The sequence below is a fragment of the Lithobates pipiens genome, unplaced genomic scaffold (genome assembly GCF_037356315.1).
Source record: "Lithobates pipiens isolate NorthernLeopardFrog02 unplaced genomic scaffold, aLitPip1_a1.2 Scaffold_30, whole genome shotgun sequence".
Taxonomy (NCBI): domain Eukaryota; kingdom Metazoa; phylum Chordata; class Amphibia; order Anura; family Ranidae; genus Lithobates; species Lithobates pipiens.
In genome coordinates this window covers 164,700,978-164,717,814 of record NW_027507791.1, presented here as the reverse complement: position 1 = coordinate 164,717,814, position 16,837 = coordinate 164,700,978, and the positions used below count along the sequence as shown (strand labels likewise).

The 16,837-nt window shown below is 48.3% G+C and overlaps 4 pseudogenes; all 4 read right to left on the bottom strand.

Annotated features, from left to right (window-relative positions):
• Positions 1-11,720: 11,720 nt before the first annotated feature.
• LOC143949748 (5S ribosomal RNA) lies at positions 11,721-11,839 on the bottom strand (annotated as a pseudogene).
• Positions 11,840-12,378: 539 nt separating this feature from the next.
• On the bottom strand, positions 12,379-12,497 carry LOC143946073 (5S ribosomal RNA; annotated as a pseudogene).
• Positions 12,498-12,597: 100 nt separating this feature from the next.
• LOC143949424 (5S ribosomal RNA) lies at positions 12,598-12,716 on the bottom strand (annotated as a pseudogene).
• A 3,988-nt stretch (positions 12,717-16,704) lies between these two features.
• On the bottom strand, positions 16,705-16,823 carry LOC143948090 (5S ribosomal RNA; annotated as a pseudogene).
• Between the last annotated feature and the right edge of the window lie 14 nt (positions 16,824-16,837).

Sequence of the window (16,837 nt, the reverse complement as noted above, 5' to 3'; positions counted from 1 at the left end):
GGTAGAACAGATAGTGAACACCTTTATATGGGCCGGGGCAACCCCAAGAATAGCACAAACTACCCTCCAATTGCCCCTGTCACTTGGGGGTCTAGCCCTTCCCTGTCTGAAGGAATATTATTGGGCAGCGGTACTGGTTACGGTGGTGGTTCATGCAGCTCCGCTCCAACCCGTCTGTTAATCTGGAGGCGGCAATTTTAGGCTCCTATCCTGCATTGAGTAACTTAGTCTTTAGAGGGCCGAAGGCTCACCCTGAGGTCACTACCCCTATGCGAACTATGCTTCGGGTTTGGAATCAGGTTACAACTCGATTGAACCCGCCCGCCGCACTGTCGCCATACACCCCACTGTGGGAAAACCCAAAGTTGAAACACCTCAGCTCGGTCCCGGACCCTGCCCTTTGGGCTAGGTATGGTGTCACAACTCTGCAACAGGTGATGCCGAGGGGATCCCTTATCCCCTTTGATTCCCTTAGAGAAGAATACCAATTCCCCTCCAGAATGATTTTTCGCTACATACAATTACGCCACACACTGAGAGCACAATTTCCTTCAGGAGTAATCTTACACTCCCACATTGTCGAGAAATTTCTCATGGCCCAGGAGGCGGATCGTGTCCTCTCCTCTCTTTATCTTAGGATCTCGACGGGGTCGGCCAGGGGGGGACCTAGCCTCTTCCAGAAATGGCAGGAGGACCTCCCCATCCTGGCGACTGATGATTGGGAAGAGGGGATACAACAATATTTGCCATTGATGATATCAGCTAAGGACAGGTACATACGGTTGAAATGTATTCATAGGGCATACTATACCCCGCAACGCCTTTCCAGAATATACCCGGGATACTCGGATAGATGCCCGAAGTGTACCACTTTATACATGTGGTGTGGGAGTGCCCGGTTATAAGACGATTTTGGGAAGGTGTGGTTTCACCCAACACCCGGAGCACTGAAGATCTCATGGAAACTCAACTGTCCAGATCTCGCAGACATAGGTTGCCATCCACCTTCAGACCACTTGGGGGACACCGACCCCGCCACACACCGACGAGCCCGACTTCGGTCCCGCTACCTCGCAGAGCACGCAGGGACCGCTAGACCTGTCGCCTCACGAGAGCTCTGGGACACCCATGCGACGGTGGATTAGCCTACATGCTTCATACCCTGCCTAGTGCCGCTCTCCTTTCCTCTGCCATGCATATGGACCATTCCCTTACTTACCTGCCTTGAAAGACTACAGACACTTACACTAGCTTCAATATCCCTGACTCCGGTTACCACCATGATTTCTACCTGGAACAGTCCTGGGCCTCCAACCCATCAGACGAGAGAGCATTCAACGCACGCACTCGACTAGACACCAGACCTGCTCGGATCCCATATAGTTGTAGCCTTTTACTCTCTAACTGAACACTACCATGGCCGAATGAGCGCCCAGAAGAACCCGAGACACCTATCGGTAAAGTATACATCGAACGGAGCACTTGGTATATTTTAGTGACTGATCCGATCTTGTGCCCTGCTGCGACATTTATATTGGCGCTTACCTCTATGCCTTATATGAACTATTCTTCATATTGCAGACCTCATATCATCATAGAGGAGCTAGTAATTCTTTATACTTTACTAAACATCATACTACCCTGAAAGCAGGGGCCCGTTCACTACCTTACAATATTGCAGGCATTGGGTGGTCAATTTATCAAGTGATACCCCCCTTACTAGCCTTATCCCTGATCCAGGATATACAGGAGCCATGATTTATATGATTTTTAGGCCCACCCAAACCTACCCCCCAGTACCCACCTCTTACAACCCTATAACATCTATCAGGTGTAGGGCAGGGGTCAGGGGCGTAACTATAGGGGGTGTAGCAGTCGTGACCGCAACCGGGCCCTGTGATGCAGGGGGCCCATGCAGCCCCCTCTACATATGGCCAGCAGCAGCATAGGCAGCTAGGGGTAAACAAACTTTAAGCACACAGATGCAGTGCAGCCCTATGAGAGCCAGCTCCCCGGAGGACACTGCAGGCTTGTCTGCCAGCCCCCCTCCTCCCCCGTCATACACAGATGATGAAAGGTCTTTCTGGGCGATATGCTGATCGCCCATCCAGCACACTGGATGGAGCCCAGGCCAGCATGGATGAGTGCGTGGCCTACAGCTTGGTCATGGTGAGTGAGAGGACCCCATCCCCCACACACCATTATATACCCCCTCCCTCTCCTCCTGGGGACAGGGACCCCTTCTTACGTGGGGACAGGGACCCACACCTCCCCTGGGGACTGGGACCCCTTCTCACCTGGGGGCAGTAACTTCATCTGCCCTGGAGAAAAAGGCCTCATCTCTTCTGGGGACGGGGACCCCATCCTGCCTAGGGACAGTCCCCCAATGGGGCACCTAAAAATTAAAAAAAAATTATAAAAAAAAACTACTGATACCAGTGGTGGAACTACAGGGCTCACAAAGGTCATACCTGTGACCACGCCCTGGAGTTCAACCGCCAGACTCGGAGGGAAGGGCCCTGGATGGGGTTCAGGGGGGCCCTTCATTGTTTCTTGCATCGGGGCCCTGAAGGTTCTAGTTATGCCACTGCAGCAGGCGTCTGCCCGCACTGTTCCCTCACTGACACGGAGCCTGTTGATCCCTCCCTTTCAGAAAATCATAAGCACATCTGCAATTTGCTAGCTGACCCGTGCACACCGATAGGGAGAGATTAACCCATTTGCTAACTCATCACTTACTTCTCTCTAACATTTTATTGTTCACAAGCACCCTTATTCTTTGCAAATACGTTCCATACATCCAAATACTTTTCAGGCACCACACAGTCAATCAAGATCCACATATCTGTATATCTGGCTTGTTGAGTCCTTTCCATCCACATCATTTTCCCATATCATTTCTTAGGACATTTTTCCATATTGGGCAGTTTTGCCACAATTGCTCTTGTCTCACTAGGCTTCCATGGGACATAAACTTGAGCCATATTAGCTACATATTGATCTCCCACTACCCCTCCTGGCAGGGCCACTTCCCTTAGGGGCATCTGCTCTACCGGCTTTTCTACCGGCTTATCCTTTAATTAGGGACCTGACCAATTCCCTTGTTTCTCTTTCCCTATCTGGAGTGTGTAGTATCCCTAAAGCTCTCTGCTTTGCTGCTGCTTTTTGCCTCATAACCACTGGGGTATAAGTCTGGCTTGTCTGTTTTATGGGGGTGTGTAATCTATCTATTTTAGTGAACTTTGCTAAAGCATTTGATTTTGATGGAGTGTACTGCCAAATTTGTCCATCTTTATCAAATATTACCCCCTCACTTTTATCGAATGAAGATCCCAAACTACTCCTCCGCTGAGAAGTCCCTTGGGCTCCCTCTAACATTCGGCTCCTTCCCTCCTGTGAGAAGCTGGAAACAGCTTGCTGCTGCTGAGGGGTAGCCTGGAAAGGCATGTGGGGAGCACTCTGTTCTCCCGTGTCTTCTTCCCTTTCCTCCATAGGATCAACCTCATCTATAGGGGCAGACGCTGCTCTAGATGCTACTGCTAAATCCCTTCTTGCAAACTCATACGGGGATGCCCAAGCATTGGGAAGCTCCTCTTCATCTTCCAGATGCAGAGCAGCTTTTTCAGTACACATTTTATAAGGGGGTGGTTTTAAATTATTTCGGGACTCTTCTTCCCAAGCAGCTAGACATTCAATCCCCCCGCAATCAGACATTTTAAAGAGTAAATTAAATAATGCATCAATTGTTGGGGTATCAAGCGAACCCTCAGGGGGGCCACCATTTCGACGGGTCCTCTTTGTATTCCCTTTTTGTAATTTTACACCATTTTACATGATGCTTTAAAACATCCGGCTCTCCACTTACCATCATCTTTATGATAGGGGCGCTTGGATGCAATTTCGCTACACTTAACCCTGTTTTCTTTGCTATTTTTAATAATTTTATTGCCCTTTCTTTTGTTAACCCAAAAGTATTCATTACCGGTAAAATATTTTTTTCAAGCAAATTTCCCATTTTCTTTATGTTTCCCCTGTTACTCTTTTTCAGAAATGACAATATTTTAGAGCTCCGGGACTGTTTACTTCTCACGGCTGTGTACCAGCAGCCCAGTACATATATTGAGATATCTCACTTCGTTCTACTCTCAGAAGGACGTCTCCTTTCTGAGTGGTAATAGGCTAGTCCCTATCTCGACTCCCTATTCCAGAGAACATACAGCAGGTCATTCACCCATTTGTGGCTATCCGCTGAAGGCAAACCTATCCGCCTTAGGACCACAAACGTTTCTCAAAAAATCACACAAAAAATTCAACATCCACCACCTTCTATTCACTCATAGAAATTGTGGTACCTGCATTTTACACATCCCTTAATAACATGACTATATTCATTGTCATTTCTGAGAGTAAGAAGAAGGGCAAGTAAGTACTTTTGCATGCTTAAGTTGTAACTGGTACCATTAGTATTCTCAGTAATCGTACATAGACAGAATGCAGTAAAATCAAAAAGGAACGTGTTACCTTCTGTATTCCACAAGCCCCACCCGGCTCCTCAAAACCGCACAGAAAGACAGTACTTTCTAATATGAGAAATAAAAGGTTTCTCACCTGAGGCCTCTGTGCTGTCCCTCCTTTTGAGGGTTGAGAGCCGATGGTGGGGGTGCAGATAAGAAGACCGTCCGAGGGTCACCAACTGTTATGATGAGCTTTGAAATAAAGGACATCTACGAAGTAGCATTCGTCTCAATGCATGTTTACTTCAGAAATACTCACTGTACAGAGGACCACACCTTCCAAGGGGTTGTGGTACAGAATACAAACTGTTACAGCTTTTTATAAGAAAATTATAACATTACCGCTTATGGCGGGCACAGAACCAAGTTACAGAGTACGTAATACATTTCATAATAATTGGTCCCACATTACATATGGTCATCTTGACCCAAACACAAAAACAAGATAAACAAGATAAAGGTCAATTTGACAGGATAGTGATTAATTATGATAAGGGTAAAGTTTGTTATAAACAGGGACTTTCCATACCAACATTTTTACAACATTTCTGGGAATAATATCTTTTGTTATCTTACTGGCAGAACATTTCATGTCATCCAGAGAACAGAATACACAAGCAATCATATGTGTGGAAACATTTGACAAATACTCAAAGAATAGAGAAACATTTGAAAAAGAAATTCATTCTTATATTGAAGGGGAACTCTGAGTAACTTATATAGATATGTGTTGCATATGTCTTCATATCTTCACACTAGCCTATCTGTATAAACTAGCCTGTCTTTTGTACACATTAGCCTCTCTGTATAAACTAGCTGGTCTTCTGTATACACTAGTCCGTCTGTATACACTAGCAAGTCTGCATAGCCTCTCTGTGTAACACAGTCTCTCTCTCTGTATACCCTAGCCTCCATCTCTGCATGCCCAGAACGTTCGTCTGTATAATCTAGCCTATCTATATACACTAGCCTGTGTTTTGTACACTTTAGCCTATCTGTATAAACTAGCCGGTCTTCTGCATACATGAGTCTCTCTGTATACCCTTGGATGTCTTTTGTATACACTAGCTGCTCATTATACATTAGCTCTCTGTATACCCAAGCCTCTCTGTATACACTAGTCCGTCTGTATACACTAGCAAGTCTGCATACACCAGCCTCTCTGTGTAACCCAGCCTTTCTCTCTGTATACCCAAGATGTTCTTCTCTATAATCTAGCCTATTTATATACACTAGCCTGTCTTTTGCACACATTAGCCTCTCTATATAAACTAGCCGGTCTTCTGTATACACTAGTCCGTCTGTATACACTAGCAAGTATGCATACTCTAGCCTCTCTCTCTGTATACCCTAGCCTCCATCTCTGCATACCCAGAACGTTCTTCTGTATAATCTAGCCTATTTTTTACTCATGTATAATCTAGCCCATATTACTCATGTTGACTTCAAGGTATGGCCAACATGAGTAATATGGGGGACACTCCTCACCCCCGCCCCCACCTACCAGATCTGACTTTCATCCCCTTGCCCTCTCTGCCCCGGTCATCTGGTGGCAGTTTTATGCACTCCCTGGCCCCCACCCATTCATAATCCTTACCGACCTTTCCTTCCGCTGCTCACTGGAACACACTGGATGACTTGTCTAATTAACCAACTTGTACAAGACACCGCTATCCTCCTGTCTGACACCGGTCCCCCTTGAAGGCTTTACCCCTCACTGTTTGGGTGGTCCCTGCCTCCCCCTGGATGCTCCACATATACCCTGACGACATTGTCGGAGGGGCACCACTTGACAGGACACGGGGCTGTCATGCCGGTGGCATCTCCCATTGGAGGAAGGGATGATGGCCCCAACCCCTTGGCAGCAGGTTCTTTCATGTACAGACCAGGGCAGCTCATCTTTCCTTCTGGAGTCTTGACCTTAGAGGGGGGAGTTGCACTTTGGGGGGTCTGAGTGATACCTAGTGTGCTGTACTGGAAGGGCTTGACATTCCCGCATATGTGTCCCCTCCCCCTGGTTGCGCCCCTCGCCCCCCCCTCTGGCCCCCACCTACTCTTTGCCGACATTGCCTTCTGCAGCTTTCGGGGACCCTGGACGACTTATTTATTGAGCCTATCGGTACGAGACACTGCTTCCCTCCAGTGTGACTCTGGACCCCCCTGGAGGATTTACCCCTTACTGTTTGGGCTGTCCCAGCCTCCCTCTGGATGCTCTACACAGCCCCCGATGGCGATGCAGGAGAGACACTAATTGGCGGGCCCCAGGACTGTTGCTCGGGTGAAGTTTCCCGTTGGATGGAGGGATGGTGGCCCCAGCCCCTTGCCTGCCGGATTTTCCATGCACCGACCAGGGCTGCTCCTCTTTCATCTTGATGTGGTGACCATGGAGGGGAGGAGTTGAAATTTATGGGGTCCGGGTGGTTGCTGGTGGGAGTGCGCTAAAGGACTTGACATTTCCGCATGTTTGTCCCCTCTCCCCTGTCTCCCCCCTCCCTCCCCCCCCTTCCCACCCTTCCCTTCCCTCCTTTCCCTCCCCCTTTCCCTCCTTCCACCCCCCCTTTTCCCCCCTTTCCCCCCTTTCCCCCCGGGGCGTGGACAGGGGAGAGGGGGTAAGGAGAGGACAATCTGCCAAAGGGAGAAATGCATTTGTTCGGGGACTGCATGTACTTTTGGAGTATGGGACGGGGGGTGGTGGATCCCATTCTGTGATGCCTTTTCTGTTGTGACGGGCTCCCTTGTGCATGCCTACGTTTAGGGCGAGCCGAGGAGACCCCTCAGTGCTGACAGTTATGTGCTCTACCTCTGTTTTGATTATACTATTGTTTTTTGGTTCTATGATGTTACTGATTGTCTTTTATTTGCATACCGGTATCAGACGTGACATTTACCACTGCCGGGACTGGGGGGACTAGGATTCGGGGGCTCCCTCTCCGACCTGTCTACCCACCAACCCAAGTAGGACAGCGCTTTAAACCCAGTGTACATCTGGTAAGCGCTATAGCATAATTGTGCTGTTTTAGTATACCCTTCCTGTACTGTTGAGTGCGGACAACCCTTAATTTCCCTCTCCCCCTGGGGTTGAGGTGCCCGGCCTCTTTTTCCCCTTACCTTTCCTTCCATTTGCCCTTCCTTTCTCCCCCTTACTTCCCGCCATGCATTACCTACCCAAAACCTACCTTAATTAAACTTTCTTTGCTTTTCTCTGACATCCCTCTCCCCCTCCCCGAGGAGTGATGGCAGACTCAGTCAAGGTCACCTCTCTAAACGTTAAAGGACTGAACTCCCCTGAAAAACGGTGGATCCCCCTGTGAGAACTGAAGACTTCCTGTACTGATGTGGCCTTTATACAAGAAACACATTTTAAAAATACTAGCCTCCCCTTTCTATGGTCGAGATCCTTCCCTAAGGTCTACCACTCTACTAACCCCTCCTCTAAGACCAAGAGAGTCTCCATTCTGATCTCTAGCAGGCTCCCCTGGGTTCTCCAGGATTCTCTGGTGGACCCTGGGGGCCGATATCTTTTTCTTAGGGACCACATTGGAGAGTGCCTTTTTACATTTGCCACTGTGTACGCTCCCAATGATCACCAAGACACGTTCCTCAGAACTACCCTGCTCAGATTATGTGACTTTCGGGAGGGCCAGTTGATATTAGATGGGGACTTTAATGTCCCCTTTCGCCATCGGTTGACACTTCTGCCTCTTGCTCCTCGCTCCTCATTTCCTCTAGAAAGTGGATTACTAAGTGTTTACTGAATGACCAATTAGTTGATGTCTGGCGTCTGCAACACTCTGGGGAAAGGGACTACTCTTTTTGCTCTTCCCCTCACAAATCATACTTGAGGATAGACTTCTTCTTGATTCCACATGACCAACGGCACTTGGTGAGCTCTTCCTCCATCGGCCATATTACTTGGTCCGACCATGCTCCTGTAGCCCTTACCTACACCCTCTCTAGGAACCCCTCACCTAGGTCTCTATTCTGGCACCTTAATGAGAGCCTCCTCCAGATACCGGAAGTTTTAGCAGATGTGACCAGGGAATTGGACCTTTATTTCCAAGAAAACTAAACGCAGGACTGCGACCCGGGGATAATTTGGGAGGCTCACAAGTCAGTACTCCGCAGGGTACTTATCAGGCACGGGGCGCGCATCAAACAAACACGGAAGGAACAGCTTGCTAATCTGTTTCGTGAACTTGCCTCTGTGGAAGCGAAACATAAACATGCCCCCTCACGGACCTTAGAGATTGAATAGGGGACACTCCGTACCCAGATTGCTGACCTACTCCATTATAAAGCGAAAGCGGTACTCCAGTTTTGTCGTAAACTGACATAGGAGTCAAGGGACAAATGCAGAAAAATCTTAGCCAGGTCGGTAAAGGTGTTGAAATCTGCCTCTTACATACCACAGTTGATAGATGAGAATGGCCAGAGGGCCTCTACCCCAACCCAAATAGCCGAAGTCTTTGAAAAATGTTACTCTGATCTCTACAACCTGCCCGATTCAGGGTCTGGACAGGACAATATAGACAGATATGTAACCGGTTCTGGTCTACCAACCCTCTCATCAGACTCACGGGAGTACTTGGAGGACCCGATCACACTGGAAGAAGTCCAGACGGCCGTGGGACCTCCGAAAGTGGGTAAGGCTCCGGGCCCTGACGGATATACTGCACAATACTATAAGACCTTCCTCCCTATTCTCGACCCGTGCTTGGTGAATTTATTTAATACTCTGAGCTCGAATGGGGATTTTTCCTGAGGATACCTTTAGAGCCCACATCTCGTTGATACCTAAGGAGGGCAAAGACCCGGGCCTTTGTGAGAGCTACAGACCCATTTCCCTCCTAAATTCGGTCCTAAAACTATTCTCTAAAATCCTCGCCACGTGATTGGCACATCACTTGCAGTCCCTTATACATATTGGCCAGTTAGGTTTTATTCCCACCAGGGAAGATAGGGACAACACCATTAAGGTGCTTACCCTGGTCCATAAAGCAAAGTCATCTGGGACCCCTTGTCTTTTCGTGAGTACTGATGCCAAGAAGCCTTTTGATCGGGTCAAATGGACATTCATGTTCTTGGTCCTTCGCCATATAGGTCTGAGTGAACGGATGCTGGCATGGATAAGTAAGATATACTCACGCCCTTCAGCTCAAGTCAAAGCGAATGGGGTGCTCTCATCTCCCCTTGACATCGGGAATGGGACCAGACAGGGTTTCCCCCTGTCGCCCCTGTCATTGGAACCCTTTCTCTCCACTGACGAATCCCAGAGTTTCCTTTGCGAAATCTCCTTTGGGAATTCCAGATATACGGGATACTTCTTGAAATCAGAGGCCATGGGGGTTGCAGTCCCCCTGCAAACGTTACTAGACTTGCAGTCCAATTTTCGATTTAAATGGACCCATACAGCCCTTAAAACTTCCCCCCACCCCTTGTCACTAATATCCGCAGTTTGCTTCACGGGTGGCATTCTGGCCTCCATTCCTGGTTCAGGAGATGCAATCTCATTAAATGAACATACTCCCTAAATTTACCTATCTTTTCCAAGCTCTCCTGATCCAGATTCCAGTCCCGTTTTTTAAGCAAGCTCAATCCTTGCTCACTCAATTTAACTGGGCCCACGAAAATCCCAGACTTAAGCGGTCACAGCTGACATTGTCTAAACAACAGGGAGGGTTGGTTCTCCCTGACTTGCGACGCTACTACCTGGCCTCCCATCTGGGGCGTGTATTGGACTGGAATCGATACAAACTTTCTAAGCTCACTCCCGAATTCCGGGAGTGAATATACCATGTGGTGCTATAAGGATTTACCCACAGAATTGACGTCACATCCCACTATAGGGGCTTAGTTGAAAGTCAGTCACCTGATCGCTACCCAAAACACACTCACATCTTTGACTTCCCCCCTATTCCCTATACGTGGCTATCCGAACTTTGAACCGGGGACCCACTTAGAAATTCCAACCTAGACAATGCGTCTAAATTCGTCATTGATGGAAAATGGCCTTCTTTCTCAACCCTAACAGATCCGACAGGGCTTTTCCAACTGCCTTTTTGGAGAGCGGCGCAACAACATAATTTTCTCCATTCCATCCCCAATTCTCAAACGTTCGCCCGCCCTCAGACGGAGTTTGAGACTCTATGCAGGAGCGAAGGCCCTTTGGCCCACATTCTCTCTCAAACAGATTACCCACACTTAACCTGTCTGTCCAACTGGGAAAAGGACCTTAATTGCTTGTTTTCCCCAGCACAGAGACAACGCATTATCACTTTGGCTCTCAAAACCTCGCTGTGCACGAAGATACAGGAGACAAATTTTAAACTTCTCACCAGGTGGTATTTGACACCATCAAACATGCATTAATGTTTCCCTCTTCCTCGAACATATGCTGGAGGTGTGGAGAAGAAGAGGGCACGTTGCTCCACATTTTTTGGTCCTGCCCCAGCTTGGTGGACTTCTGGACAGAGGTCCGATGCATAACACAAATATTCACAGACTTCTCCATCCAGGAAGGGGCTGCATTCTTTCTCTTGCACCATTCACAGATTCCCATTAAGAAGTACAAAAAAATCAATTTTACGGCATGTGATAAATGCGGCAAAATCCTGCATCCCTCTCTATTGGAAAAAATGTTCCCCCCCCCTACTCACTGGCTTAGGAAAATAGAGGACATTAAAAAAAATGGAGGACTTGATCCTCACATCACAAGGTAAACAAGAATTTTTTAAACAAACCTGGGACATCTGGAATACCTTTATATTCTCGCTGGAAGGATGTCGCCTGCTATCGCCTTAGTGCTCTGAGCTTTCCAAGACTGGCCCCTTGGACGGTGGCTGCCATCGTGTCTCGTCACCTTTTTTCCTTTCCTGATCTTTCACCCCTTCTCTTTTCTGCCTTCCTCCCCTATCTCTCACCCCCTCCACCCCCTCTCTCTTTTGTAAAAAGTGGAAAATTGGGAATGACGACCCCACACCCCCCTCTGGATGGATTATGCCGGAGGGACCTGGGGTTTGTGTGACCCTTGATCTTGGTACAGTACTTTATTCATTGTGATTGATGGAAGGCAGACTCACAGTTGCGAATATACCTGTAGCAAGTATTGTTCAGCTGCCTTTTGCTCTGTATTTCTCTGTTGCATTATGTACTCGGGGGACCGTCTTCCCCTGTTTGGAGAAAAAATTATATTTGAAAACAAAAAGAAGCCTACGACACCTGGTATTCCCAGGCGGTCTCCCATCCAGGCATTAACCAGGCCCGACCCTGCTTAGCCTCCAAGATCAGATGAGATGGAACAGATTCAGGGTGATGTGGCCATAGCCAAAATCTTCAGGCACTCTCAACTCTCTTGACAAACGCCAAGATGGTCACCTTGGGAACATGCAGAAAAAAATAGGTTAACGGCAACAACATAAGTAGAAGCCTACGGCATCTGGAAATCCCAGGCGGTCTCCCATCCAGGTACTAAACTGGTCCCAACCCTGTTTAGCCTCTGAGATCAGAGGAGATCGGGCGCTTTCAGGGTTATGTGCCCATAGGCAATCTCTTTGGGCACTCTCAACCTTCTTGACAAATGCCATGATAGTCACTTTGAGATACAAGCAAAAAAAAAAACAGGTCAATGTCAACAACATAAAAAGAAGAATACGGCACCTGGTATTCCAACGCCATCTCCCATCCAGGTACTAACTAGGCCCAACCCTTCTTAGCCTCAGAGAAGAGAAGAGATAGGGCTCTGCAGGGTGATGCTGCTGTAAGCGATCTCTTTGGGCACTCTCAACCCTCTTGACAAATGCCAAGATGGTCACCTTGGGAAACAAGCGAAAAAAAAAAACGAATCAACGCCAACAACATAAAAAGAAGCCTACAATAACTGGTATTCCCAGGTGGTCTCCCATCCAGGTACTAACCAGGCCCGACTCTTCTTAGCCTCCAAGATCAGACGAGATTGGGTGCTTTCAGAGTGATGTGGCCATAGGCAATCTCTTCAGGCACTCTCAACCCTCTTGACAAACACCAAGATGGTCACTTTGGGAAACAAGCGAAAAAAAAACAGGTCAACGCCAACAACATAAAAAGAAGTCTACGACACCTGGTATTCCCAGGCGGTCTCCCATCCAGGTACTAACAAGGCCCGACTCTTCTTAGCCTCCAACATCAAACGAGATCGGGTGCTTTCAGGGTGATGTGCCCGTAGGCAATCTCTTCAGGCACTTTCAACCCTCTTGACAAACGCCAAGATGGTCACCTTAGAGACAATACGGTCCGAGTCCTCAATTTAATCCATGCGGCGCATGTACAGGGAAGGCCCTTGCTTATGTTGTCAACGGACGCGGAGAAGGCCTTTGACAGGGTGGCCTGGCACTTTATGCAGGCCACCCTGGAACATATAGATCTTGGCCCCAACATGATGAGCTGGGTAATGTCGCTTTACTCCACGCCGTCGGCAGCGGTATGGGTGAACGAGTGGTGCTCGGACTCTTTCCCCATCACTAATGGGACGAGGCAGGGGTGCCCTCTGTCTCCCCTAATTTTTATTCTGACACTGGAACCACTTATGTGTCACGTTCGGAATGACCCGAATATTACTGGCATATCCAAACCCTCGGCACACCACAATATTGCGGCGTACGCTGACGATCTAATTTTTTCCATCTCCACACATTTTGCTTCCCAATATACTCGCATCTCTCCGGCGATACGGCAGCCTATCAAACTATAAAATCAATTGCGCCAAGTCGGCTGTATTGAATATATCGGTCCCGGATGGTGAGGCCAAGAGGCTCCGCTCCACTTTTCCATTCTACTGGGCTGAAAAATCTATATGTTACCTGGGCGTTGACATCGCAGCGGATTTGGCGCAATTGTACCCGCTTAATTTTGTCCCTCTCCTGAATAGACTGAAATCTGATTTGGGAAACTGGCATGCTTTAACACTGACCTGGATCGGGCGCTGTAATGCATTCAAAATGACGGCCCTCCCCCGGATCTTATACTTGTTCCAGACATTACAGATCCGGTTACCCCCAATTTTTTTCAGACAACTGCAGGTGCTGCTCCGGGACTTTATTTGGGCGTGCAAACCGCCCAGAGCCCGTTTGCAATTGCTTGCCAGACCAAAGGACAAGGGGGGTCTGGGTCTCCCAGATCTGAGACAATACTACAGAGCGACTCTGCTAGCGAGAGTCGTTGATTGGCATTGTAATGGCCCACACAAGCAGTGGGTGGAGATGGAGATTGAGGATGGATCCATTCCCCTATTGACCTCCCCGTGGCTCCTGTCCTCCCTACCAAAAGACCTCAGAGATCACCCCGTAGTGGGAGCTACGTTGGCTGTTGTGCGGAGGTTGTTCCGCTGCACACACATTGCTCCCCTGCCGTCACCAATGACTCCGGTTATAGGTAATCCAGACTTCCCACCGGGATTTACCAACAATATACTGCGACAGTTGACAGTGGTGGGGAAACAGCGTCTGGGAGAGGTGTGGCCCTCGGGAGGGCTCCCGACCACGCAAACTGTCGCCGAGCTTTCTGACCCTCCGCTTGACTTGTTTAGTGCTTATCAACTTCATCACTTTCTTCTGGCCATACAAAGGGCCCTCTACACTCCTAGAGACCTGACGCCCTATGAATCCATCTGTCACAAAAGGGAACCTGTGCGACACACCCTCTCCCTCCTGTACAACCTATTGAGTAGTCAGGAGGAGGAGTCGACCCCACCATTTATCCACAAATGGGAGAGGGACTTAGGCATCACATTTACCCCACAACAGATAGGGAAGATCCTGACCTTAGTACATAAAGCTTCCATCGCAAACCAATATCAAGAATCAGGATACAAGATAGTCTCACGCTGGTATAGAGTCCCATACCTTCTGAATAAAATGAATAGATCGATCCTGGATGTTTGTTGGAGGTGCAATTCAGATACGGGGACCATGGGACACATTTTCTGGGCATGCCCGGCCTTACGGAACTTTTAGGTGGAGGTGACCGGGACGATAAAAACTCTCACAAATGTAGATATCGCAGACAACCAAGCAGCGTGCCTTCTACACTTGACCGAGCAGCCTGTTCGAAAATACAAAAAAACAAAAAAACCCTCACGATGCAACTCCTGAATGCCTCCCGGGCCTGCATTCCCACACTGTGGAGGCAGCCTCAGCCCCCATCCAAGGTGCTGTGGTATTCCAAAGTCAATCATATTCTCCGGATGGAAGAATTGACCGCCACCCTTCACAACACTGTAGAGACATTTAGTGTTACATGGAGGCCCTGGAGGTATTTTACTGGTACTCAAGACTACATTCGGGAGGTGAGCAGCGCCCCTGTCCCAGAAAACGACTGAACATCTAACGTTTACCTACGTAGGCCATGTCTGCCCTGGGTGGCATTCCCCCCCCCCCTTTTTGTCTTTATTTTATTTTTTTTTCCCTGCCGCCATCCCCCCCCCTCCTCTCTCTCCGTCTTTGCACTCTCTTCTCCCCCCGTCCTCCCTTTTGCCTTGTCTCCTTACTAGCCTTCGGGACCCAGAAGAACCCCAGGGTTCTGGACACGACCGGCTCATATTTTACTCTGGTTCACAGAGGTCATGATAAGCTGGCTCGCTGTGGTCCCAGTTGTTCTCCATGATTAGATTTGTCCGAACGGAGCTGCACTAGTTATACTGTACTACATGTCGGAGATGGGGTTTCTCTCTTTTCTGCATGAAGCTGTAGCACTCCCCTCTGAGAACCCAGAGTTATTTGGCTGCCTATTTTTTGTTACCATGTAATTATGACCCTGGGTCATGCTGTATGGTTGACTGTTATAATTTTGTTGTTCTACTTATACTTAATAAAAGAATAAAAAAAAAAAAAAATAAGTCAATGCCAACAACTTAAAAAAAAAGCCTATGGCATCGAGAAATCCCAGGCGTTCTCCCATCCAGGTCCCAACCCTGCTTAGCCTTTGAGATCAAATGAGATTTGGCTCTTTCAGGGTGATGCAGCCATAGTAGATTTTTTCAGGCACGCTCAACCCTCTTGACAAACGCCAAGATGGTCACCTTGGGAAACAAACAAAAAAAACAAGTCAACGCCAACAACATAAAAAGAAGCCTACAGCACCTAGTATTCAGAGGCGGTCTCCCATCCAGGTATTAACAAGGCGCGACCCTTTCTAGCCTCTGAGATCAGCGGAGATTGGGCCCTTTTTAGGGTGATATGCCCATAGGTAATCTCTTTGGGCACTCTCATCCCTCTTGAAAAATGCCAAGATAGTCAGCCTGGGAAACAAGCGAAAAAGATAGCAGGTCAACGCCAACAACATAAAAAGAAGAATACGGCACCTGGTATTCCAAGGCCGTCTCCCATTCAAGTACTAACTAGGCCCAACCCTTCTTAGCCTCTGAGATCAGAAGAGATAGGGTGCTTTCAGGTTGATGCGGCTGTAAGCGATCTCTTTAGGCACTCTCAACCCTCTTGACAAATGCCAAGATGATCACTTTGGGAAACAAGCGAAAAAAACAGGTCAACACCAACAACATAAAAAGAAGCCTACAGCACCTAGTATTCCCAGGCGGTCTCCCATCCAGGTATTAACAAGGCGCGACCCTTTCTAGCCTCTGAGATCAGCGGAGATTGGGCACTTTCAGGGTGATATGCCCATAGGTAATCTCTTTGGGCACTCTCATCCCTCTTGAAAAATGCCGAGATAGTCAGCCTGGGAAACAAGCGAAAAAAAGCAGGTCAATGCCAACAACATAAAAAGAAGAATACGGCACCTGGTATTCCAAGGCCGTCTCCCATTCAAGTACTAACTAGGCCCAACCCTTCTTAGCCTCTGAGATCAGAAGAGATAGGGTGCTTTCAGGGTGATGCGGCTGTAAGCGATCTCTTTAGGCACTCTCAACCCTCTTGACAAATGCCAAGATGATCACTTTGGGAAACAAGCGAAAAAAACAGGTCAACACCAACAACATAAAAAGAAGCCTGCGGCATCTGGAAAACCCAGGCGGTCTCCCATCCAGGTACAAACCAGGCCCAACCCTGCTTAGCCTCTGAGACCAAACGAGATTGGGCGCTTTCAGGGTGTTGTGCCCATAGGCAATTTCTTTGTGCACTCTCAACCCTCTTGACACATGCCAAGATGGTCACCTTGGGAAACAAGGGAAAAAAAACAGGTCAACGCCGACAACATAATGAGAAGCCTACGGCACCTGGTTTTCCCAGGCTGTCTCCCATCCAGGTACTAACCAGGCCCATCGCTGCTTAGCCTCCGAGATCAGATGAGATTGGGCTCTTTCAGGGTGATTTGGCCGTAGCCACTCTCTTTGGGCA